We start from the raw sequence: 26835 nt of genomic DNA on the forward strand, positions 1-26835 counted from the left end.
CATAGCCTTTGATTCTGGCGTTTTTCACTTAGAATAATATATTTGATATTCATCCATGTCGTTGAACACAGTGCCAAAAAATATTTCATTGTATGGATGTATTAAGGTTTATTAGTTTATCAACTAAAGTGCATTTTGGTGAATCCAGTTTTTGGCAATTCCAACATTAGCGTAAGGCTTTTATAAGACTAAGTTTTTATTTGAGTAAATATCTAAAAGTAGATTAGGCTCATTATATTTTGTGCATGAGAACCTATCAAACTGTTTTCCAAAAGGGTTGTACCAACAATGAGTAAGAGTTTTTGAATGGTTTTAAGGAAAAACAAGTTTAGATCTTATGTCACAAATTTCCCAGAAATATCCTAAATATATACAGATATTTATCAGAGGAAATGATTTTCCTGTGACCTATTTAAAGAAAGTAGAAGTTAACAAAGGAAGTTGATTAATAAATATTTGTATTTATCAAATAGACAAAAATTTTTAATAGACTTTAAAATAGTGTTTGAAATCACTCTTATGTGGAATATATTTAATCAATTTGGCTAGAATGTAGGCTTAAATTATCTTAATTTAAATGGCAGTTTCCAAGTGTGTTATCTGTATAAATTAAAAATTCTGTTCACTTTGGATGTACATGAGAAGGAAGCAGAAAAATGACATAGTAAAAACTTTGATACTTCCAATTCAATTGTTCAAGTGGGCCCTCAGAAATAATTTGTAGTTCTTGATGAGATCAATTTATGAAAACCCTATACTTTCTCATCAGTCTCCTGGTCCTATTTCCATCTTATCCAACTTATATTTCACAGTATGAAAGCTCAGTGATATAGCTCAATGATAGAATGCATGTGTAGCACGCAGCAAAGCTCTAGGTTGATTTCCAGGAAAAAAAAAAAGTTACTCTTCCTCACACCACCCACTTAGCTCTAGCCTCACTTCCATTCCTCAAAAATTCAAACTCTTTCCCAATTTAGATTTTCCCCACATGCAGAAAATACCCTACCTCCAACTTTCTGCATGGTGGTTCCTTCTAATCCTTCATATCATCTTAAATGTTAACCTTAAGTGTGGCCTTCAACAAAATCAAATTTGATTCTGTTAGTTTTTTCATTGAGATATACAATTCACTATTTTCATGCATTTAAAAATTTTTTTCTTGGTATTAGGGATGGAACTCAGAGGCACTCTACTCCTGAGCTATATCTCCAGTCCTTTTTATATTTTTATTTTGAGACAGGATCATTCTAAATTGCCCATGTTGACCTCGAACTTGCAATCTTCCGGTTTCAGCCTCCTAAGTTGCTAGAATTAGAGGCATGTATCATCATGCCACCAGTTTACCACACCTTTTTAATGTAGTCTGGTTTTGTTGTTGTTGTTGTTGTTGTTTTTAGTTTGTGTGTTTGTTTTTGCGGTACTGGGGATAAAATCCAGGGCCTCATGGGTGGTAGGCAAGCACTTTACCACTGAGCTATACCTCCAGCCCAAGGTAGTTTTAAACTACCTGTCTAAACAATTTTTTAAAAAATAATAATCTTTCCAAAACTGTCAACCAAAGGGAATATGGAATAATAGGAAAGGGTGGAGTGGGCAGACTCTAGGAAATTCCTAAGTATTATACCCAGACAAAATTTTAAAGTAATTTAATTAAACACTTCTAAAAGAAAAAGTATTTTAGCAGCACACTCAAAATTTAGTAATGATTTTACTGATTTACTGATATTCACTTAAAATACTCTTATATGTAAAAGTGTAACTAGATTTTCATTACATTTATCCAATAAGAATGTATTGAATCCAGGCATGGTGGGGCACACCTGTAATACTAGCTACTTGGGAGACTGAGGCAGGAAATCCAAGGTAAGTTGGAGACCAGCCTGAATAACTTTGACCATACCTCAAAATTTTTTTTAAAAGTTAAAATAAAGGGCTAAGGATGTAGCTCAGTGGTAGAGTGCTCCTAGGTTCAATTCTCAGTAGAATAAATAAATAGAATTAAAGGGCTGAGGGTGTAGCTCAGTAGTAGAGGACTTGCCTTTCATATGCAAGTCCTTGGGTTGTATCTCCACTATCAGGAGGAAAATCAACAATTATATTCATTAAATTACTCATAATAACTTTTAGAATAACTGAAATATTTCACCAAAAAAAAAAAACTTTAAATATCATCCAGTCCAATACATCACATTATAAAAGAAGAAACAGAAACCCAGAAGGTAGTTAGCCAAATCAAAGAATATGACAGTACAGGAATTAAACTCCTACCTTATGATTAATAAATTTACATTCACATATTCAACACATACATGAACATTTCCATTCACCCCAAGTTCTTTAAGCCATCCATGGTAGCAATAAGAATATCAAATCAGAAGTAATGGAAGCCATTAAAAGGTGTGATGAAGGAAACAGCCAAATATATACTTTCATTTCCTTAGATCCCCAGATCCTCTTTCAAGGCAACTGGCCAAAAACTCTAGCCTTCCCATGGAAAAATCAATCTTCTCTAAACCCAAACTAATGACAAAAACTAGTTACATGGTTTCAGTATGCAGACAATTCAGGATAAAAAAAAAAAACAACAAAGAGTTTTAACAACTACCATTCTTGTGTCACAGGTATTAACAGATTACCCCTGAATACCAAGTACTTAGGTATAACTTCATTAGGATCAATTATTAAGCCAAACACTTTTCATCAATTTCATATTTCACTCAGTTTCCAGAGGATTTGGGGGGGGTCTGTTTGTTTGTTTGTTTTTCATATTGGGGATTGTACCCAGGGCCCTTTTAACACTAAGTTACATCCCCAAACCCTTTTAATTTGTATACTTTGAGATAGGGTCTTACTAAGTTGTTCAGAGCCTCACTAAATTGCTAAGGCTGGTCCCTAATTTGTGATCCCCTTGCCTCAGCCTCCTGTGTCCCGAGGATTACAGATGTGAGCCACGACACTCAGCAGGAGATGTTATGATAAACACTGACAATTAGAAATTTCACAAAGATCTGAAGAATGTCTAAAAGTAGCTGTTCCAATTCTAAGACTCAATTACTCAATTATGGTTTAGAGAGAAATTACATCTTCTCTAAGAAAGTCCTCAATCTCAATGAAATTTTCTGTTAATTCAGATAAAACTTTCCTGGATATGACAGGAATGTTGGTAGTGAAGAGAAAGAGAGTGATAAAGAGGCTAATTGTTAACTCACAAATCTCAGCTTAAACTTGGGCCATCATTACCACATAATGATATGTTCTAAAGACAAAATCGATTGCATTGAATTTAAATGACGTTAGCAATGAAAGCTAAAGGATGTGATCTGGAGTCTAATCACATGGGTTTGAATACCTGTCTCCACCTGCTCTGAGATACTGGGAATTTTTTTTTTTTTTTTTTTTTTTTTTACCCATCCTGTTTCTGATTCCTTCACTAGAAAATAAGAAGGGTCCACTGAGAGAATTAAATTAATGAAAGTAAAGCACTTGAACAATTCCTGGAATATAACATTAGCTACTGATAGTATTATTGTTGTTGCTGTCGTTTAATGCCTTACTATAGTTCTCGAATGTGGCTCAAATAGTTTCCCAACCAGATTATGCAATTTTAATATTCCTAAGCCAATGATTCAATATACCAAATTCAAAAGGCAGCTATATAAAACACAGCCTGCAGTCTTCCATTTGTCCTTTAATTATCAAAGTTTCCATTAATACTAATCAATAGCAAATATTTACTTAATGCCAAGAAATCAATAAGGATTTCCACAATATGCAATTTCTAAAAAAATCTTGGAATAATTGATTTTCAATTTAGCATTAATTACAAATTAATCTCTATCTTAAATACCAAATTAATGTCTAGACCCATAGAGAGTAATGAAACTCAATGAACCTTTTATTAAGTTATTTACAGGGCTGGGGGTAGCTCAGTAGTAGAGCAAGTGTTTAGCATGTGCAAGGTCCTGGATTCAATCCCCAGTGCGTGCGTGTGCGCGCGCACACACACACACACACACACACACGACATTTACCATCAATGGCAAAATTGCTTTTTTCAAAGATTTTAACCAAAACAAGTAAGTTCTTATTATTTTAGTCATCTGGAAAATGTAAATAAAACCCACTCTAAAACATTACTTCATAAAAACTAAAATGGATAAAATATTAACAATGCAAGTGGTGGCAAGAATGTAAAGCAACAAGATCTCACATGCTGCTGGTGGAGTATAAAGTGATATAACCACTTTTGAGCTGGAGTTGGGGCTCAGCGACAGAGGGCTTGCCTAGCACATGTGAGGCACCTGGTTTGATCTTTACCGCCACATAAAAAAACAAATAAAATAAAGGTATGTTTCCATTTATAATTAAAAATATTTTTTAAATGATATGGGCTGGGGTTGTGGCTCAGTGGCAGAGTGTTTACCTGGCATGTGTAAGGCACTGGGTTCGATTCTGAGCACCACATATAAATAAAATAAAGGTACATTGATAACTAAAAAAAAAAAATGCTTAAAAATAAATGATATAACCACTTTTGACAAGTTCTTATAAAAGTTAAACATGTATCCTGGGACCCAACAATTCTACTCCTAGGTATTCACCAAAGAGAAATAAAATATGTTCATGAAGATGTAGAGGAATGTTTACAGCAATCTTATTCAAATAGCCCAAAACTGGAAATAACAAAAATGTTTATTAAAAATAGAAATGGAAGAACAGTGAGGGGTATTCATAAAATGGAATACTGTGCCGCCTAGGAAGTATCTGTTGTCTACAATTACGATATAGAATTTACTATTCAATGAGCATATCTTATTATTTTCTTCAAATTCTTAAAATGCATTTTAAACAATCCCTACTTGAAGATCATTTTGGTTCTGAAAACATCCTTATTTTTTGTTTAATAACTCACTTGAGTTTTCTTGCCACTATAAACTATTGAGAAATTTTTAAATTAGTGCTTTTGGAAGCAAACAAGTCCCAGAGTTTTATTGAGTGATACTCTGATATGGATTTGCATATATGTTTTATTCCTATGCTAACTTCTATCCATTTTCATCCTAACAAAGCTGTATTTTCCAAAATTCCCCATGTATAAAAAGAAGACTGGATTTAATTGACTATGATAGAAATGGTATCTTAGGATTAAAGATAAAGCCTAGACTTCAGATAAATTTAATACTTGAATTGTGGTTTGCAATTGAAGTTTGCAATTTTCTATTCATTAATAAAAATAAAAAATATGAAAAAGGGAATACTATTCAGAAATAAAAAACAATGTATTAATATACACAATAACATGAATGAATCTCAAAAACATGTTAAGTCAGATAAAGCTAGGCACAGAACCTGGGAGGCTGAGGCAGGAGAATGCCAAGTTCAAGTCCAACCTCAGCAATTCAACAAGGCCTTGAGCAACTTTGCAAGACTCTGTCTCAAAATAAAAAACAAAAAGGGCTGGGGATATAGCTCAATGGGTAAGGTGCCCCGGGTTCAATTCTCAGTTATTCTCTCCCATCCAAAAAAGCTGCTAGAAAAAAAAAAAAAAAAAAAAAAGAGAGTACATATGGTATGATTCCATTTCTGTGAAACCCAAAAACATAAAATCGGAGAGTAGTTCATGAGAGGGAGGCCAAAAACTAACTTGATTTGAAACAGACATGAGACAACTTTCTGCAGGTAAGTTATAGGCTTGAAGAATGTCCATCCTTAGACACCACCTAAGAATTTGTGATTACCCAAGAGAAAAATAAAGAATAGGAACAAGTAACTTCATTTAAAGGTTTGACTACTACAAGGTTAATGATTTTATTTAATTAATTAATTAATTTATTTACTTTGCTGGGGATTGAACTCAGGGCCTCATTCATAACTAAATCCATGCTCTACCACGGAGTTCCCTGCCCCCAGCCCCTATGATATTTTAAATGTTCCACTAGTGATCAAATATATACAAATTTCAAAAACCAGTTACTATTTTCTCCCTATCAAATAAGCAAATATTTGTTCTCCATATCCCCATTAGCCAGTTTTTTTCAACACACATCCCCTCTTTGAGGTGATTTTTTTTTAAATGAATTAGGGATCAATATCATGGAAACTATGATAATTACTTCACAAGTACTTTGGGCTTCATAAAAAGGACACAAGAGACAACTTGCACTAGCTAGTCTACTGGGCAGCAGGGGACAAAAAGAACATGAGCGTTATTTCAGACATGAATACTTAGTTTAGTAAATGAAGTCAGAGGCCTTCAGGGTAAGCTAACAAATCTATAGTCTAGAAAAATTATAAAATTCAGTACAATGCAAATATAAACCAATCTGAACTAGAGAAAATAATTAGATGATTTTGTGATTTTCCACAGGACTGGGCTCAGCTCTTTTAAAAGAAACAAAAGAAGAGAAAGGCACCACAAGAAGTCAAGCCAGCAATCTGATTTCCCAGGAAATTAGTTCTTACTTGACAAAGAAGTGGCCCCATATTCTAAAAGAACATAACTCTTTAAGTAGAGATGAGACATGTAAACTCAAATACTCTTAAAAATGTATGCTCTTTCGTCTTAAGATCTCCAAAGAGGGGCTGGGGTTGTGGCTCAGTGGTAGAGCGCTTGCCTAGCATGTGTGAGGCACTGGGTTTGATTCTCAGCACAAATTAAATAAACAAAATGAAGTTATTGTGTCCATCTACAACGAAAAAAAAAAATTTAAAAAAAAAGATCTCCAAAAGAGAATATTTAATGCTATTTTTAAAAGCCCAATTTAGAGTTAAATATTCTATAAACAAAGAATAAGTTTCTTTCAAAATGCTAAGTAGAATCGGGCATGTGGCTCAGTGTGAGAATGCTTGCCTAGCATGCGCAAGGTCCTGGGTTCAACGCCCAACACTACGAGAGAAAAAAAAAAAAAACAGAAAAAACAGCCTGTATAAAGGGAGAAAATATTTGTAAATTGTGTTTAGGCTGGGGATGTGGCTCAAGAGGTAGCACGCTCACCTGGCATGCATGCGGCCCGGGTTCGATCCTCAGCACCACATACAAACAAAGATGTTATGTCCGCCGAGAACTAAATATTCTCTCTCTCTCTCTCTCTCTCTCTCTCTCTCTCTTAAAAAAAAATTGTGTTTGAAAAGGGATTTATATCCAGAATATATAAAGAAGTTTTATAATTCAATAAAGACAACTCAAATTTGTTGGTGGACAAATGTCAAAATCAATAATTCTTCAAAGACATACAAATAGTCAATAAGCACACAAAGATTCTCAACATCATCAACCATCAGGGAAATTAAAATCAAAACCAGAATTTCAACTTAACCTGCTAGAATTATTCTAATCAAAAAACAAATAAAGCCAGGGGGGAACCGGGGGGCAGGGGTCTAGCTCAGAGGCAGAGCTAGTACTTCCAAAGCTGTAGATTCCATTTCCAGGATGCAGCTAACTTTGAAGTTACTATATGACCCAACAATTCCACTGCTATGAAATTACTAAAAAGAAATGAATACGTATCTATACAAAAACCTGTACATGGTTCATATCAGTTTTATCTGAATAGGCAAAAAGTAGAAATCCAAAATCTATTATTGGGGGGGAAAAAAGTTTGTATTTTAAAGTGTAATACATGCAGGGCTGGGGGTATAACTCAGCAGCAGAGCATTTGCCTAGCATGAGCAAGGTCCTGGGTTCAATCCTCAGCAGCATAAAAAAATTACACACACAATACATCCATATAATGGAATACTACTCGTCAATAAAAAGGAATAAATTATTGACATACAGAAAAAAAATGGATAGATCTCTAATTAGGCACAGTGAAAAAAGCCATATGGATTCTCTCAAAAAAAATTATATATATATATATACATACACACACACACACCCTATGATTCTGTTTACATAGAATTATGGGAAATGCAAATTAATGTATAATGATGGATAGCAGATCAGGGTTGTTTCCAGTAGGGGAAAGGGATGGACTACAAAAAGGCACAGAAAGAAGTAAGGCATGGTGGCACACACCTATAATCCCAGTGGCTCAGGAGGCTGAGGCAGGAGGATCACAAGTTAGAGGCCAGCCTCATAAACTTATTGAGGCTCTAAGCAACTTAGAAGACCCTGTCTCAAAATAAAAAATAAGGCTGGGGTTGTGGCTCAGTGGTAGAGTGTTTGCCTAGTATGTGTGAGGCACTGGGTTCAATCCTCAGCAAAACACAAAATAATTTTTTTAAATAAATAAAATAAAAAATAAAAAGAAATGGATAAGTGCCCTTGGGTTCAAACCTTGGTACCAAAAAGAAAAAGAAAAGCACAACAATTTTGGGAGTGATAAGTATGGTCTTGCCTTGAATGCATATATAAGTTCAAACTATACTTTATGTACAGTTTCATTTATGCCAAACATGAATAAAACTGTCAAAAATGTATATGCTCTGTTGGGGGAAGAAATATATATTATTGTTTCTGAAATGGTACATTTGGGTAAGAAAAAAAAGTAGAAAGAGTAATCTGAGAGCTTTTATGTATGGCAAGCATTTTTAAAAGCCAAAATATTGAACCCAGGGCCTTGTGCATGTGAGGCAAGCACTCTACCAACGGAGCTACATCCCCAGCCCTTAAAAGCCAAAATATTATAAGTGACCACACTTAGTAATAGCTGAATAAATCGTGGAAATAACCAAAGCTACTCTGAATTCAGTCTAGTCTTTAAAATAGAGATTTTTTTAAAAATCCATTTCAATATTTATTTGAATAATGAAAGTATACATACACATGTATGTTTAGAACATATTACTTTAGTATACAGATAATATTTGATAAACATAATAGATTGTAGAATTCTACTGCAGAAAACACCTACCCCCAATTTTGCAGGTAACAGACTGAAAACTGTTGATAAGGATATTCAATGCCAAGGAGACTCAATACTTAAATATTAGCATATAAAATAGAAATCTAATGAAAAATTTATCTAATAAGTTCCATAGTTATACTTCATATTCCAAAAGAGTTTAGTGATTAGCTATAAGTCATGCCGATAAGAATTTACTGTGACCTAAAAGCAAAACATAGCTGAATTAAAATGATGAAGATTCAAGTTTTTCCAAGGATAACTGAAAATATGAGTCAGGAGAAATCAAGATTCCTTTACATGTCAACTTAAGTTTAAGTTTCATAGTACAACTTAATGCATAAGTCTTTCTTACAGTCCCTTCCAAAAACACAAAAAAAGTTTTTACCTCCGACCTGCTCCACTAAAAATGCTGGATCCTCGCAACAATAACCAACACTTACTGAGATATTTACTGTGAGCTAAGCACTATGTTAAACTGTTTAACTTTACATGGATTATCTCAAATAATCCTCAAAGCAATTAATTTTTTCAGGTGAGAAAACTGAATAAAGCTAAGAGTTCATTTATGCAGAACCCAGTGGCAAAGGTGCACACCTACAAACCTGACTCAGGAAGCTGAAGGAGGAAGTTCTCAAGTTGGAGGCCTGCCTAGGCAACCAGGGAGAATCTGTCCCAAAATAAAACAAAAAAAATGGGCTAGAGTTGTGGGTCAGTAGTATAGCAAGGACCTGAGTTCAATCCCAGCACCATAGAGGGGAAAAAAAGGAAGAAAAGATGATCAGTCATGTAAATGAACATTTGAAGTTCATTTTCTTACCAATATTTTCAATATAGTACATGGTAATGCTGTCACTGCAAGAGTAAGGAAGACTTTAAACTATGATAGGAAATATTCTTTCATACTGCCAATAAATAATTTTCAAAAATAAGATTGTCAACTTTTTAAAATAGTTAACCATTCAAAAATTAAGTTTATTGATGAAATTTAAAGAAAGTCATTACATCATGAATGCGATGGAAAATGCATACCTACTTTTCATCAGACAATTTAAAAACAAAATAACTTTTTAGCAGCTTTCCACACATACAGATTCCCCCACCCCACCCTACCCTACCCAGCGCTGGGGAATTAAACATGTCAGGCAGGTGCTCTATCACTGAACTACATTCCCAGCATTTTTCATGTTGTTGTTGTTGAGACAGGGTCTTGCCGAGTTGCCCAGGCTGGCCTCAAACTTGCAATCCTCCTGCCTTAGATCCTGAGTAGCTGAGAGAAAGATTCTTCTTTCACCTCTGACCAAATTCTTTACTAAGGAAGATACAGGGCTTAACTTCTGAAATAAAAATCTAATTCTACTTGAATTGTGAAGAAAAATGTTGTTGTTGTTTTCAATTTTTATTTCTTACTATTTAATTTTTGAGACATGATCTCACCATGTTCCCCAGACTAGCCTCAAACTCCTGGGCTTTAGGTGTCCTCCTGCCTCAGCCTCCCAAATAGCTGGAACAGGAGGCACAAGATACCTGGCCCAGCTTTTATAAAAATGTGTTAACTCTTGGGAAAAATAAGCTGATTCTTTTTTTTTTTTTTTTAAGTTTTCAGCGGACACAACATCTTTGTATGTATGTGGTGCTGAGGATCCACCCTGGGCTGAACCCGGGCCACACGCATGCCAGGCCAGCACGCTACGGATTGAGCCACATCCCCAGCCCCGAAATAAGCTGATTCTAACTGGCATTTAGAACTAATTTAAAATCATTAATAATATTGTTAAATAAAGTCATTCAATAAAAGCAATGATTTTGATAATAAAATTAACATTCAATTGTTTTTTCTAGTAATAGGGTTAGTGGTTCCCCACTGTTAACCAAACACTCATATGCTTAGAACACCATGTAATATGCTAGAGATACAGCCTCTGACCACCCAAGGCTAGCCTCATCTGTCTCCTTCTAAAATATGTCTAATCCACTATCTAAATCATTCACAAAGATAATAAATGCCTAAAATACATGTAAAGTTTTAAAGTCAAGTGTTTTTCTTAAATACCATATTGCTTATAATCACAGTATCTGGAATATTAACTTATCTTACAAAGAGAAATTTATAGTAAGTCTAAAATTGCTTTAATTATTAACAATACCATGAATGCAGTGCCTCCTATAAGCAAAGCATTATACAAAATGCTTTTCATTTAATTCTCACCATCAGTCTAGTAAGGAGGATATATAAATTCCTCTTTACAGATGACAAAACTGAATTTAAGAGAAGTTAAATAAACTTCTCAATCAGTAAACTAATAAAATCAGAATTCAAGAACTTAGTCATAAAATTATAAACTTGAATTTTGTCTCTTTTACCATGCTTTTCTCTGAATACAAATGTTACCTTTTTCAATTTCATTATGTGGCAATGACAGATATTTTTCTGCATCATCAAGGTATTCTGAGGTTCTATAAGATCCTAGGTTTAGGGCTGGGGCTGCAGCTCAGTGGTAGAGCACCTGCCTCACATGTGTGAAGCACTGGGTTCGATCCTTAGCACCACATAAAAATAAATAAAAATACTATGCCCATCCACAACTACAAAAAACTTTTAAAAAAAGAGATTCTAGGTTTAAAAAAAATAAAAGGATTAATCTTGATTATGAAATACTAAGAGCTAAAATTCCTTATAAGAGTTAATTCTATTACAAGCAATTAATAAATTATCCACATGATACAACTAAAACGTACCAGAGCTACACATATGCACAACTGACCCAAATGAAGCACTGCTAACTTTGACTTTGCCAAGGCCAAAGGTATCCAAGATCAATCTTAACTAAGTCATAAATTTACCTGATTGCTAGTTCCTGGCTTTCCTGACTGCCTTTATTCAGAGCCATGCACTATTCTACATATTTCAGTCCTGCTTCTTCCCTAACTAAATGGAAAAAAAATTAATAATCATTTTCAGATAACTATATATATGTTAGTATAACCAAGATTCCATAATTAAGATTTGGTTGTTAATCAGAGAATTTGAGACTGATTTTAGTTAAAAGAATCTAAAGTAGCAGCCAGCAAATGGGGAGAAATAGAATTTGGATGAAGAGAAAGGGAGAAGTCACTGAATATTAATTACTAACAGCAATTCCTTGATTAATCCATTCCATGACTAAGGGGAAGCCTGGCAGAGTGGTGCACATCTGTTATTCTAGCTATTTGGGAAGCTGAGGCAGGAGGACTGAAAGTTCAAAGCCAGCCTGAGCACCTGGTAAGACCCTGTCTCAAAATTAAAACATTAAAAAGGGCCAGGGATGGGCTGGGGATATGGCTCAAGCAGTAGTGCGCTCGCCTGGCATGCGTGCGGCCCGGGTTCGATCCTCAGTACCACATACAAACAAAAGATGTTGTGTCCACCGAGAACTAAAAAATAAATATTAAATAAATAAATAAATAAAAGGGTCAGGGATGTAGTTCAGTGGTACAGGTACCTGCTTGCTAGTTCCTGGCATTCCTGACTGCCTTTATTCAGAGGCATGCAATGTTCTACAAATTTCAATCCTGTTTCTTCCCTAACTAAATGGAAAAAAAATTAATAATCATGTGTGAGGCCCTTGGTTCAATTCCCAGTAGCACAAGGGGAAAAAAAAAGGATGACTAGGGAGTCCCTCTAATCCTTTTCTCCACTGGAGAGGACAAGTAGGAAGGCTTGCCCTAGCTATGGTTGCTATTCCCAGAATTTGCAAAAGCAGAGATAATGTTGAGTCCTCTTCCAAACTCACATGCTCAAGGCTGGGGATGTAGCTCAGTGGTAGAGCACTTGCTTAGCATGCTCAAGGACCTGGTTCCATCTCCAACACTGCAAAAACAAACCAAAACAAAAAACAAAAAACCCAGTGATAAATCAACATGGTCCTACACAGCCTCTCATTCTCTAGGACTAGCACTTCTCAGTCTATTTATTTGCATTCTGACATGATTTTTTGAGTGGAAGAAAACAAAGGAAGATTTATAACAATTAAAGCTGCAGAGAACTAAGAATAAGTACATGGAAGAATGCTGCAAATAGGACCATCCTCCTTTACATATGTCACTCCAGGAAAACTGCCAAGAACCACTCACTTCTCTAGACATACTTCCTGCAGATTCTCCAGACTCTTCCTTAAGCACATGTCTGTATTCTCATTCTCTAGTATTCCTTATTTTTGCTTTAAGATCTCTAAGGGCATAATTTTATATTCTCCAAAATATATGGAAATAGTGTACTAGTATTTAGTAACAATACTAGTACTAGTATTTAGTAACTATTCATCATTATCTGTGTCTCACTTCTGAATATAAATCCTAAAGTCCTATATAATATTTCTACCTATAATAATGAAATTTACAATGTTATGCTTAAATTTTGTTACTAAAGCATTTACCATAATGTCAAGATAAAAATAAGATGGCAAAAAAAAAATTCTTTTTGATTTAGAAAGTTTTTTTTTTGGGGGGGGGGGGTCAGAGGTTAGCCCTTTTTATTTTTAGACAGGGTCTTAATAATAAATTGCTTAGGGTCTCATTAAATTCTGACATTGGCTTTGAATTTGTGAGCCTCCTGCCTCAGCCTCGGGAGCCACTGGGATTTCAGGCTGCACCCTGTGAGAATACATTATTTCATTTCTCTTAGCCCTTCAAGAAAAATACAAATTAGGGTTCAGAAACTTCCAGAATTAAAAATCTTCCTAAAAATCAAAATCTATTAAACACAATGTATGTGTTTTAGAAAATCCAAAATAAAATGTAGCTTTTCAATTACTTTATTACATAAAATACTTTTTTTAAGGTGGTAAGTTTACTAAGTGACCTTTCCTTTTTTAAAAAATTTGTTCTAATTAGTTATATATGACAACAGAAGGTACTTTGATTCATTGTACACAAATGGAGCACAACTTTTCATTTCTCTGGTTGTACATGATATAGTCACACCATTTGTGGAATCTTACATGTACCTCGGGTAATGGGCCAAGTGATTTTTCTGATAAAGAAATTCTTCCTCCATCCCCCAACACTGGAGATTGAACCCAGGAGTGCTCTACCACCCAGCACTTTTTATTTTTTTTCGCCCCCAGACAGGGTCTTGCAAAATTGTCCAGGCTAATGTTGAACTTGCAATCCTTTTGCTTCAGTCACCCAAATAGGCAGGACAACAGATGTCAACAACCACACCAGACTGACAACAGAATTCTTGAAGCAAGCTAAAAACCAGATACAGAGGTTTTGCGCTTTACATAACTATATTTTTAGGCACCAAAATTTCCATTAAGATTTAATGTATGAGCCAGGCACAGTGGTGCATGCCTGTAATCCCAGCAGATTGGGTGGCTGAGGCAGGAGGACCGTGAGTTCAAAGCCAGCCTTGGCAACTTAGTGAGGCCCTATAACTCAGCAAGACCCTGTCTCTAAATAAAATATTTCTTAAAAGGGCTGGGGATGTGGCTCAGTGGTTAAGTGCCCCTGGGTTCAATCCCTGGTACAAAAAAAAAAAAAAATTTAATGTATGGGTAGTTGACAGCAGCCAGATGCCTGTAATCACAGAGACTTGGGAGACAGATAGGACGATCACAAGTTCTAGGCCAGCCTGGGCAATTTAGGGAGACCTTGCCTCAAAATGAAAAATAAGAGATGTAGCTCAGTGATAAAGGCCTACATTCCATCCCATGGGTAGGGGTTGGGTGAAAAAGGATAAGATTTGGGCTGGGGGTGTACTCAGTGGTATAGTGCTTGCCTATTACATGTGAAGTTCTGGGTTCAATCCTCAGCACTTCATAAAAACAAATAAATAAAATAAAGGTTATAAAAAAAAAAAAAAAGAAGAATGCAGGGCTGGGGGTCATAGCTAATTGGTAGAGTGCTTGCCTCACATGTGTGAGACACTGGGTTTGATCTTCAGCACCACAGAAAAATAAATAAAATAAAGGCATTGTGTCCATCCTCAAATAAAAAATATTTTTTAAAAAATGCAAAAACAGGGCTGGGGATGTGGCTCAAGCGGTAGCGCGCTTGCCTGGCATGTGTGCGGCCCAGGTTCGATCCTCAGCACCACATACCAACAAAAGATGTTGTGTCCGCCGAGAACTAAAAAATAAATATTAAAAATTCTCTCTCTCTCTCTCCTCTCTCACTCTCTTTAAAAAATAAAATGCAAAAACAATTTCTTTTATTTAAAAAAGGATAAAACTTCTATGAAATAGAAAATAAACTTGATTAACTCATTAATTAAACTTCCATTTTAAAAAAATCATTTATCTGAATAAATCTTGGTAAGTGAAACTGAATCTCACAAAATAATACAATTAGGAGCACACAGTTTCTTTGGGATTTAAAAAAACACAATTGATTCAACTATAGCTTAACAGATCTCACTGAAAAATGAGTTGAGCAATTAAAGCTATTTATAGATAAGTATGATTAAATTATGGATAAATAATAATTCAACTGAATAAAGTCCATTTATTAAGTAACCAAACTGTTCAAGGTTCACAATTATGTAGAATGAACTTCTAGATTTTTTCCCCCATATTTAAGATTTTACATTTTTCCATCACTTGGTGTAGAAATGAGTGATCTATATAAATGTAAAATGACTGAAAGTGTTAGGGATATTCCATTTAACTCAATTCAAGAAATCAAAAGCTTTCATCTATGGAAACTTTGTGACAAAAAACTCAGTACATTTGTTTTGTTTAAAAAAAAAAAAAACCTGCTTTTGCCTTTGATTTCAAATATGTTATTTGAAGGCTGGAAAGCATAAACTTTTTTAAAGAAATAGAAATACTTGTAATCGAATTATATTTTTTAAAAATTCCATTAGTTATTGATGGACCTTTATTCATTTATTTATATGTGGTGCTGAGAATAGAACCCAGTACCTCACACATGCTAGGCAAGCACACTACCACTGAGCCACCACCCCAATCCTCAAATTACATTTTTTAAAGGAAAAAAAAACTATCCAAAAATCTTGATGTAAAGCTATGGAAATAGTTTTTTCACAACTTCATAAAAAATTAATGAAAGGTTATATAATATCCTGGATTAAAAATTGTAAAGAAAGCTACAAGGATCTCTTTCAGTTTTCAATATTGATTTTTGTTCTCATATCCATAAAAACAGATCTAAATCAACTCTATCTTTTTTTCAAATAAGCCATCTAGTTTTCAAAAAAAAAAATCAAATCAAGAAAAACATAAAACATATTCTTCTTTTAAAATTTTTTTAGTAGATGGACACAATACTTTTATTTATTTATTTTATTTTTATGTGGTGCTGAGGATTAAATCCAGTGCCTTATACATGTGAGGCAAGCACTCTGCCACTGAGCCACAATCCCAGCCCAATGTACATATTCTTAATATAACTTTGCATAAATACTGTGGATTACCTTTAGGTTCCTCAAACAAGTTAAATTTACAACATATGCCACAACCAGTTCACTCTCTGGGGAGAAAACCAATGAAACAAAAGCTCCTCCTTAATAAACAATTGTCTTTGTAGGTAAGCCTCTATCCCAGTGCATTTTTCTGTCAAGTATTAACACCATTTTCTTCTCTCTACAGAAAGCTAGAAATCATATTGCTGGTTTCCTTAAAAATGTATTTTGTATTAGGTCAAGAAAAAAGCCAAGAAAATATTTTGACAGTCTAAACACAAAATACCTTTTCACTTTGTTTTGAAATGTTTCTTATTTTATTTTTGCTTACTTTCCATACCTGAAATGTTCTCAAATATTTCAGTGTCAGTTGTTTACTGTCAATACATCTGTGTATACTTAGGGTTTTTATATTTTATGATTATTATTACAGACAATGCTTTACAGTACAGTGTGGGGGGGTTAAACAAGAGGGCTCAAGTGAAACAAAAGTGGAAAAACAGCAATTTCTCTTAAGTCCTTAAGGCAAGATTCTCAATATCCAAAAATATGGAGTCAGAGGCACAACACAATATATAACACCAACACAAGAGAAACCAAATCAGAAACCAAAAAAATTAATGAAATGTCATCATCTGAGATAGGATAACCATGTAAAGATCTATGAGTAAATAACCCAGCGCTTAGATATTAGAGAGTTGCTCTTACTATACTGAATGGCTCAAGAGTTTCTCAAACTTTGAATTTAAAATTTCATTTTACATTGTGACCTAGTACAAACATGTTTGAGAAATTTCCCAAAATAATACTTTTCCTTACCAACTAGTTTATTCTGTTCTTCTTCATTGTATTTCCCATGCTGATGTAATCTGGAAATTTGATTTTATAAATTACTAACTAATCATGATCCAAAGTTTTAAAAACAGGCTTAATAAAGGGTATCCTGGGGCTGGGGGTGTAGTTCAGTGGTAGAGACTTGCCTAGCATGAAATATATTTAAGGGGGGGGGGGGGTGTCACCTATCCTTTATAATAGGATCCTTTTTGCAATTTGCCTCTAATTGTTTCTTTTGCAGGATGGGCAGGTAGTTTCAGGCTGCTAATTATTACTATTTCCTTAAAAGCAAGTAGTTCTTAAAGTACAGTCCCTTAACCAACATAAGCATCACTTGAGATAAATATAAATTCTTGGGTCCCACCCCAGACTACTGAATCAGAAACCCCAGGTGGAGCCCAGCATGGTGGCACCTGCTTGTAATTGCAGCTACTCAAAGCTGAGGCAGGGGGATCACAAGTTCTAGGGCTGCCTGGGCAATTTAGTGAGACCAGCAGTCAAAACAAAATTTAAAAGGGGTACCCACCCCTTTTGTGGCCCAGCTCAGTGGGATACTGCTCACCTAGCCTGCACCAGGCCTTGGGTTCAAACCCCAATACCACAAAACAAACAAAAACAAACCCCAGGTGGGGCCAAACAATCTGTAGTTAGCAAGTGATTCTGAGGTAAAAAAAAAAAAAAAAAAAAAAAAGTTTGAAGATCTCCACCTTAAAAACTCAGATCTTTAGCCTCTACTCAACAATCCAATTCACAGTGCTATGTTCCAGTCACTAGTCTAAAAGCTCTACAAACACTAACATGTAAAAATAAATAAAAATTTAGAACCCTATTAAATAAAAACTGTTAGTAATTGGGAGAATTCTGGCACCATGGGGCATGCCTGCAATCCCAGCTTTTCAGGAGGGTAAGGCAGAAGGCTCACTAAATTCGAGGCCAGCCTGGGAAATTTAAAAGACTCTATCTCAAAATAAAAATTTTTAGAAAGAGTCAGGGATGTTGCTCAGTGACAAAGTGTTTGCCTATCACGCCTGTGGCCCTGGGTTCAATATCCAACACTCCAAAACAAAACCAAAAAACTATCAGTCTCCCTAATATACAGATGAGAAAAAAAACACAGAGTTAAGCTGATCAAGCCAGGTGGTGGAACTAGAATTTAAATTTATTTTCAATTTAGCAGGGTATGCCTATCCTTGTCATGAATATCTTCCTTCTGATCAAGTCCCCAGTTCCATTCCCTTGGTTCAAGTACTCCTCCCCTTTCCCCTCTCAAATTCCCCGTCCTGTCAACGTCCTTATTTTCTAGTATTATGGCTGTCGTCCTAAAACAAATTTCTAAAGCAGTGGAATGCAAGTTACTTAACCTTGCTTTTTAGGACCTTTTCTCTGGTCCTAGATGGGATCTTAGTATTAATTATGAAGCTGAAGTTTCTAGCCTTTCTGAAGACCTTAGAACCTATTACTGGCACCACCATTAATTTCGCTTATCTACTGTCCTGGCTAGTCTCCACAGGACCACTACTCTCTTCCTGCGCAACTTTCTCGCTCGCTGGCGGCGTCTACTACTCCCTTCCTACAGGGAAATTACTCTTCCCCTCCCACCTCCACCCACCTCCACTCCATTTCGCTGGAGGGAACTTCCACTTCCCCGCGGAACCCTCACCCGATCTACTCCTCGAGGATTTCTTTCCTCGTGTCCCGGGGATCTTCAGATCCACAAGCTGCCGGTCCGGTCTCGGGTCTCTGATCCCAAACTAGCCGAAGGGGGGGGGGGGAGGGGGCAGGGCGCAGCGGTTCCTCCCCCGAGACGGTTCAAGGTCTCAGCGGGTCCGACCCTCGGAAGACCCGCCGCTCGCCATCTCCGCAGGGGCCCTTCCCCTCCGGACGGCCGCCTTTCTCAGGAGACTTCTCACCCGGCTCAGTGCCTTTCCTCAGACGTCCCACTCGGACCCAGGCCGCCCCCTGTCACTCCGGACCCCGGCCGCCCTCGGGCTCCCCACCTCCCTCTCTCTCCCATAGGGGCCACTCCCAGTTCCCTTGACCCCCAGCTCTGGCCGCACCCGCTGCTCCCGAGCTTTCGGGGTCTCCCCTTCTCACTCCCAAGTCGTCCTAGTTATTCCCAAATCACCCCGCCCTCGGACTAGTCACCCCGAGTCACCCCCCTCTCTCTGGGACCCCAGTCGCTAACGTCTCCTCAGGGAGCTACCTCTTACACAGCCGCCCGCAGTCAGCGCCCCAGACCCGAGCAGCGGGATGTCCCAAAGGACCTCCCAGCCTGACCTGCTGGTGTCCGGCGCCAGCCTACCTTCCCAGCGCGAACTCCAGGAACCGGGCCATTCTCCCACCAGCCCAGTCAGGGCGAACTCGCCTCCGCCCTGGCCCCGGCCCCAACCCGGCCCGTAGTCCAGGCCCCCTTCCTCCGGCCTCCGCCTCCAGAGCGCTGAGCTGGAGTTTCCACCCCACCACGGCCTCCAGACCTGAGGCCCACGTTACAGCACTCACCTGCCGGGGCCCCCGACCAACTCCCGGGCTGCTGCCTCTACCTCGGCCGCCAGTAGCCACCAAGCGCCACCACCTCCCCCATGACAACAGGCCCACCCTATATCATACTTCCGACCTATCCATTGGACCGTGGGGCGGCGGCTCTCTGCTATGATTGGTTCAATTTACCCGCCCATCATCGCGTCTTTAACGCCCCTTTTCCTGGACCGTGTATTCGCCCCCGCCCGGACTTGGAGAGCCTTAGACCAAGCTTTATTTGTAATTGGTTGATAGTTGGGCAGTTCGAAGTTTTGATAGGCTGCTTGAAGTGTCTGTTAAGTTAACTGGCAAAGGATGTGACCACCACGGTTGGTTCAAGCTTGTGCAGTTTGGTTGCGCAGTAGAAAGCCAAGAAGGGGCATACACTCACATCCGAGGTTTCTGGGGAAGGGTTAACTCTTTGTTGTGGAATGAAAACTCTTCCCCTTCTCCGGCTCCCTTCCTACAAGGCGAAGCTTATCAGTGCCAACTTACTCATAGAGGTAACCCTTGCAAAACACCAATACCAGAGGTTGTGCTTAAGAAGTATTTCTAATCCCCTGGAAGAAAGGTACTGTAGAGATAAAATTTTCCCCTTTCCTTGAGGTCCCAATGCTCCCAGTTTCCTTGAAGTTCTTTTCGGGAATCTCCATGCTAAAGGGCAAAGAGCAGCATTCTATTTAGCAGCAAACAGTCCACTTCAGTTGCGATTATATAAGTCGTCAATAAAATGAAGTGTAACCTCGAGAGCTCTCCAGCTTCCAGACTCATTCCTAAAGGGCTTCTGACAAGTGACCAGCCAGTCATCAGCAAGTTTTGAATAAGCGGGCCACATTTTACCCTTGTGGATGTTCTGGAAATAAGAATTCCTGCCCCCTCTTCTCCTTCCATCCTTGCTTGGTTTTTTTTGTTTGTTTGCTTGTTTGTCTTTTAATGTTCAGCAGTTTTTAAATAGTCCTACGAGCTGTGTGTCAGATACTTTAAAAGCTTGTGTTTTTTTTTCTAAACCTCTTCCTAGCAGTCTAAATTAGAGCCATTGAATGAATTGCAGTGTTTGTTTGTTTGTTTTTTTCTTTTCTGTCTCTCTTGGCACAATGCACAAGAATAAGTGATTGCATTTTTTATTCATTTGGGTACAAATCACAGTAGGCATTTTTGAGAAATCTGGTGTTGCTATAAAAACTCTTGTGCTCCTAGAAATATATTCATCATTAGCTTTTTTGCTTTTCTTTTTCATTTCCACCCACTTTTCCTGCTCCTGAATAAGAAAATGCTGTCCTAATTACTCTTTGAATTTCTAAATCATATTTAAATTTACCTTCTTCACATATCTACCTATATACTAAGCAAACCCACAGTCCTTGAAACATACACGAACTCCATCAAGGATCTGTTCACCTCACAAGCACTACTTTATGATTGAGATCTTTCTGTGGGACCAAGAATCTGGACTTTGGAAATTTTGTACTTTGCCCCTACCTTCTTCCTGCTAACTCTTTGTTCCTGTCTATTTTACTTACTAACCTATCCTTTGCAGAGCAAGCTACAAGGAAACTAAAACTGTATGGTTTGTTATACAGAAGAAAAAATAATTTTCTAGCTTATATCTTTAAAATGTAAATAAATTACACACTTCTATCACCAAACCAAGTGGAAATTATTCCTCCAGTAACTATACATAAAAAGTGTCTTTTCCTAGTTATTTTCCGGAACTTTACTCCCCCTTCTCTCATCCTCACCTTCCAATTTAGAAATAACCTCCCATTCAATTCACTGACTCAGAAAAAAGCCCATAAAAGGAAAGTGAAAAATCCAAAATAACTTCAGAGATGTCTGAATCATTCACTTAAAGGAAAGATCAGACATTGACCATGGTAAGCTGGAAGTCAAGATGAAAGCCTTAGCTAACATCCCACAATAAATGCAGTAACATGCAAATGTGAAGATGTCCCAATGAGAAGGAAACAGCAATGCATTCTTTCACACAGCCTTTTAATATATCACCAGCAGCTTTCTTCTCTCTAGCCTTGGCAGTGTGCTATACTACCAATTTTAGAGCAAGCTAGAAGGCAATTAATGTCCTGGCAGATAGGAAACAATAACGTCATAGGAGGGAATAGCCATTATTATGGTACTTTGAGTAATAATGGCTCTTGCACAGCCACAGTGACTTGGTGCCATAGAGAACATAGAATTAGGCCAGTCTCACTAAGAGGACCTGCCATCTAAGTTTAGGAACTCAACAAAATTACTATCACAAAATGTGGGGGAAAATTGCACAAAGGTCAGTTATTCATCCTGATTCAAACACTTAATGGCTTTCATAAATGCTTTTGCTCATACATGTATATGTACTTTTATGACCACCATTCTTTGTGAAAATCAGTTAAGAAAGAAAATGTAAATACATAAACCCAGTAAGAAGGAAAGCCTTTTTTATAAAACATGAAAGTTTTAAAATGCTTGGAACTAACAAAAGTCTATTGTGTTATCAAAGACTGTCAGTACTGAAGAGATTATTCCTTGAACCATACGTTTTGATCTTCTGTGCACGAAGTAACCTTGTAATGTAATTACTCCATCCAGCTTCTCTTTTCCTTCCTGTGTTCTGTGCCTCTCCCTGACTCTTGGGGCCCCCTCTTAGAAAGCAAGAACACTGGAGTCTGGGAGTCTGGAGCTTTGTGTTATGTGGCAGGCTTGTGTAGGTGGCAAAGATGGTATCTGTTCAGAGCTACTGGAGCAAGACTAGGATGGCAGGTATATGAAGGGCAAAAAAAAAAAAATAGCCTTTATAAATCCAATTAAGTGGAAAATGGAGGATTCAGAGCCATGTCTCAATATCTGAAGAGTGATATGGATGTTTTGGGCTTTGGTGGGTAGTAATGCTACTTCTTCTCCAGCTCTCTTTTCATAATGTCACTTTGCAAGAGAGCAGAATCCAAATCTCCTTTCATATCTATTTTAGTCCAGAGAAGCAAAATCTCACCATGGCAAAGTTCTGTTTTTTATTTTTGGGATCTCCCCCATACTGCACCCCCCTCCCTCCCCAGTATTCTATACACAATTCTAATTCCAACTCCAACTGGATTAGAGAAACAAACAACTGATGGAGAAGAAAATCACTCAGAAAGCAGACAAGGGCCAGAGCTGTCTGCCACTAGCAGTTGGAAGCAAGCCAAGACACTGGATAAGAGGTGGTTTCCTGGTTAGGGATCCCAGAGGGTGGAGGCAGAAGGGAAGTGGGAGAGAGAGAGAGAAAAGGGAGGAGAGAGAGATAGCCAGGAAAGACAAGACAGAAAAAGAGAGACATTGGGTCAGGAAAATAGAAGGTAAAGAAAACTAGAAAGAGAATCCAGAAGCCCAACTTGAGTGCTGAGCCAGCTTTGAGCCCTGCTCCAACCCCTCCCTGGCTGTGGACTTTACACCAGGTTGCATAATTGCACCAGCAAAGCACAGTCTCTGCCTCTGGTTAAAAGGGGAAGTGTGCCAGGGCTCCAGCCTATGAGACTGTTCTTCTGCCACCTGGAAATCCTCTGTGAGTTCAAAGCCTACTGCTCTGGCACTAAGGCAGACTGACAAGGAAGAATAGATTCATGCAGTCCGCTGAGGTCCGTATCTTCATAAAGGAGACCACTGGCAAAAAAAAAAAAAAAAGTTCTGACCAAACAAAGGCAGATTATCTGGGAGAAGATGTTTTTACCATCCCAACCCGGGCAGCCAGGCTGCTTTCCACCTTGGAACAAGGTACTGTAGTTTCAAGGTTTAAGGCTCTGTTTCCTGGATGGGAAGAAAGAAAAAAAAAAAAAAAAAAAAGACAATGGAAGGGGCTATTCTCTCAGGCAGAACCATTTGCTTTCTAATTCCAGGGCTTGTGTGACTTTTGAATACTATACTATGTTTTCTTATTACTAAGTACATTTATTTTCATCCTCAAGGGGAAAAAAAAAAACAGGAGGCTGAGGCAGGAGGATTACAAGTTCAAGGCCATCCTCAGCAATTTAGCAAGGACCTAAGCAATTTAATGAGACCCTGTCTCAAAAAATAAAAAGGGCTGGGGATATGGCTCAGTGGTTAAGCACCCCTGGGTTTAATCCCCAGTGAAAACAAAACAAAAAAAGAGAAAAGAAAAGAAAGAGCAGTTACCCCCTCAACCCACCTTGCATATTATAAGATGACTTTAAGGGCTTATAAAATAGTTAGGCAATTAGCTCTTAGCTCTGCCATTGTGCTTATTGAAAGGAGCCCCTAGTTACTATCACCAGATCTATGGGTGGATCCACCATTCTTCTGCAGCAGGGAGTGGGCTATACAGAGTACTTAGTACCATTTAAACTTTTGTTCATTCCTGTTTTACATGCGTACAAAGAGTTTCCTGGAAACATGGCTACTCTCCAAGGTTTCTCAGAGTAGAATGCCTTCTAGAACTCCAGTGACCCAATCACTTGGAACCTCATAAAATAGTAGACTCAAACTCGGACTCTCAAACCTAATGTATTAAAATGTGTGTGTGTGTGTGCGTGTGTGTGTGTATGTGTGTATCCTGGCTCTGCCATTTACTAACTGTGACTTTTTGAAAGTTAATTCATCTCCCGAGGCTTCGCTTTCTTCCTTAAGATGTGTATTAGCTATCTTTTGCTGTGTAACAAATTCCTCTACAATTTAGTAGCTTGAAATAACATTAGACAAGCATGGTGGCCTACATCCATAATCCAAGTTACTCAGGAGGCTGAAGCAGGCCAATCACTTGATCTCATGAGTTTGAGACTAACTTGAACAACATAGTGAGACTCCCATCTCAAAAAAAAAAAAAAAGTCACAATCACAGCATTTATTCATTTATTATCTCAAAGTTTCTCTGGGACAGAAATCCTGTTGTGGCTTAGCTGGGTCCTCTAGCTCTGGGTCTCTCAAAAAGACTACAGTTGGGGCTGGGGATGTGGCTCAAGCGGTAGGGCGTGCGCCTGGCATGCCTGCAGCCCGGGTTCGATCCTCAGCACCACATACAAACAAAGATGTTGTGTCCGCCGAGAACTAAAAAATAAATATTAAAAAAAATCTCTTAAAAAAACTTTTAAAAAAAGATGTTGTGTCCGCTGAAAACGAAAAAAAAATTAAAAAATAATTTTCTCTCTCTCTCTCTCTCTCTCTGTCTTTTAAAAAAAAATTACCTTAAAAAAATAAAAAAGACTATAGTCATCCCAAGGCTCATTTGGGTTTTGTTTCCTAGCTCATTCACATGGTTGTTGGTAGGATTCAGTTCTGCACAGGCTTTAAACTAAGCTCTTAGGTCCTTAGGAGCTGGTGGCTGGTGGCGTGCTAGGTGGCTTGCCTAGTGGGCCTTCTCACAGAGCATGTTGCAACATGGCAGTTTACTTCATCAGAGCCACAACAAGAAGGCAAGAGAGAGCACCAGCCAGAGAGAGTATAGCAAGACAGAAGTCACAAATCTTTTGTAATACAATCAAAGAAGTGGCCTTCCATCACTTTTATCACAATCTCTTAGAAGTAAGTCATTAGGTACAGTCTACACTCAAGGAGAGGGGATCACATGAGTATGTAAATACCAGCAGGTGTCATGTTAGAAGCAGCCTACTTTGGGCTAATAATAAATAATATATTATTTGTAGGGTTCATTTAAAAATTAAATGAGGGGCTGGGGTAGAAGCTCAGTGGTAGAGTGCTTGCCTACCACGTAAGTGTCTGAGGCCTGGGTTCATTCCCCAGAAAAATAAAATAAAATTATGAGAGAGCAGGGCATAGTGATACACACCTGTAATCCCAGGGACTCAGGAGGCTGAAGCAGGAGGATTGCAAGTTCCAGGACAGCCTCAAAAATTTAGCGAGGCCCTAAGCAACTTAGTGAGAAGTTGTCTCAAAATTAAAAATAAAAAGGGCTGAGGAAGTAGCTCAGTGGTAAGAAACCTGGGTTAAATCCCCAGTACAAAAATAGTAATACCAACAACAATAATAATCATTAATTGAGAAAATTTATGTTCAATTTGGGGTCATTGTGTATAACAGTATATAACTGGAACAACTATTATTACTATTAATGTTATTATACAGTATCTTTTTTTGGGGGGGCGGGGAGTACTGGTGATTGAACTCAGGGGCACTCAACCACTGAGCCACATCCCCAGCCCTATTTTTGCATTTTTATTTAGAGACAGGGTCTCACTGAGTTGCTTAGTGCCTTGCCATTGCTGAGATTGGCTTTGAACATGCGATCCTCCTGTCTCAGCCTCCCAAGCAACAGAGATTACAGGCATGCAGCCCAGCACTCAGTTTATTTAGTATCTTTAATAGCTCATTTTCTCTTCTAACTACCAGAAGAAAATCTTTTATGAGGACTACAGAGGTAATATATATAATTCAGGACCTGACCATAGTAAGTGCTCCATAACCATTAGTAATTATTAGCATTATTAATGTGTAACATCTAACTGCCTCTCCAAGCTATTGGAAGGAAATTCATGAACTCTGGTAACTCTGGCAACTTTACAAGATTGGTCTTATTTCCATATATTTTGTTCCATTTTTCCTTGAGCATTCTATACTTGCCAGAGTACAAGTCCAGATTTGGGGTTCATAAAATATTATCAACAATATCTAATTTCCTGCCTGCCCTATACCACGAAGGGTATGCTCAAAACCTATAAGATGGACTAATTATAGCAGCACCTCCTACAAAAGTGCAAACCTAGCGCCATTCAGGTTCCAGAGATAGGGAAGTATGCCTGGAAGAATGAGCAGAGACTAGGATGTGTGACCTTTGTTTCTTTCAAAAAGTGCTGGTCACTGGAAGATATGATGAGTCAGTCCTCACCTGAGAATGAAAGGAGAAGGAATCCTGCATAGGATCTATAGACTGGATAAGACAATCAAGAGGAGGCTCCCATACCTTCCTTGGAAGTAGTAAGAAACACGAGATTGAATAAAGAGCAATTTTGCAATTAGAAAGTTGGAAGAAGAGAGTCCAGTTTGCAACATGATGCCTAAGAGCTTGGGGTGACTAGGCAGGGCTGGATTGAAGCTGGCTTCCTTATAAGGGAAGAAGAAATTGAGGGTTGGCCTGTGGCCAAGGAAAACAAGGAAGTATAATTAAGGAAACCCCATTATTTAGGTTTTGAGTAATTTCTTAGGGCACACATGATTATTACATAAGACGGGGCGGGGGGGGGGGAAGAAAAAATCTCCTGAAGTATAAATGTGTCTTAAACCAAAATTCTCTAG

The 26835-nt window shown here is 37.8% G+C and overlaps 1 protein-coding gene across 14 annotated transcripts in view; it reads right to left on the reverse strand.

Moving 5' to 3' along the window:
• Numb (NUMB endocytic adaptor protein) overlaps positions 1 to 19731 on the reverse strand; it is a 162662-nt gene extending 142931 nt beyond the window's left edge. For 4 of the 14 annotated variants that reach the window (XM_078050485.1, XM_078050482.1, XM_078050487.1 and 1 more), the window contains exons 1-2: positions 19585 to 19702; positions 12620 to 12696 (exon numbers count right to left, since the gene is read on the reverse strand). The gene's annotated coding sequence lies outside the window, so the exon portion shown is untranslated. Of the gene's footprint in view, positions 1 to 9451; positions 9471 to 12619; positions 12697 to 18745; positions 18766 to 19387; positions 19409 to 19584 lie in introns of those variants that run through there. The other 10 variants (XM_040275550.2, XM_040275552.2, XM_040275549.2 and 7 more) reach the window with 7 other exon arrangements.
• Positions 19732 to 26835: the final 7104 nt, after the last annotated feature.

This window comes from Ictidomys tridecemlineatus, chromosome 5, assembly GCF_052094955.1.
Source record: "Ictidomys tridecemlineatus isolate mIctTri1 chromosome 5, mIctTri1.hap1, whole genome shotgun sequence".
Classification (NCBI taxonomy): Eukaryota; Metazoa; Chordata; class Mammalia; order Rodentia; family Sciuridae; genus Ictidomys; species Ictidomys tridecemlineatus.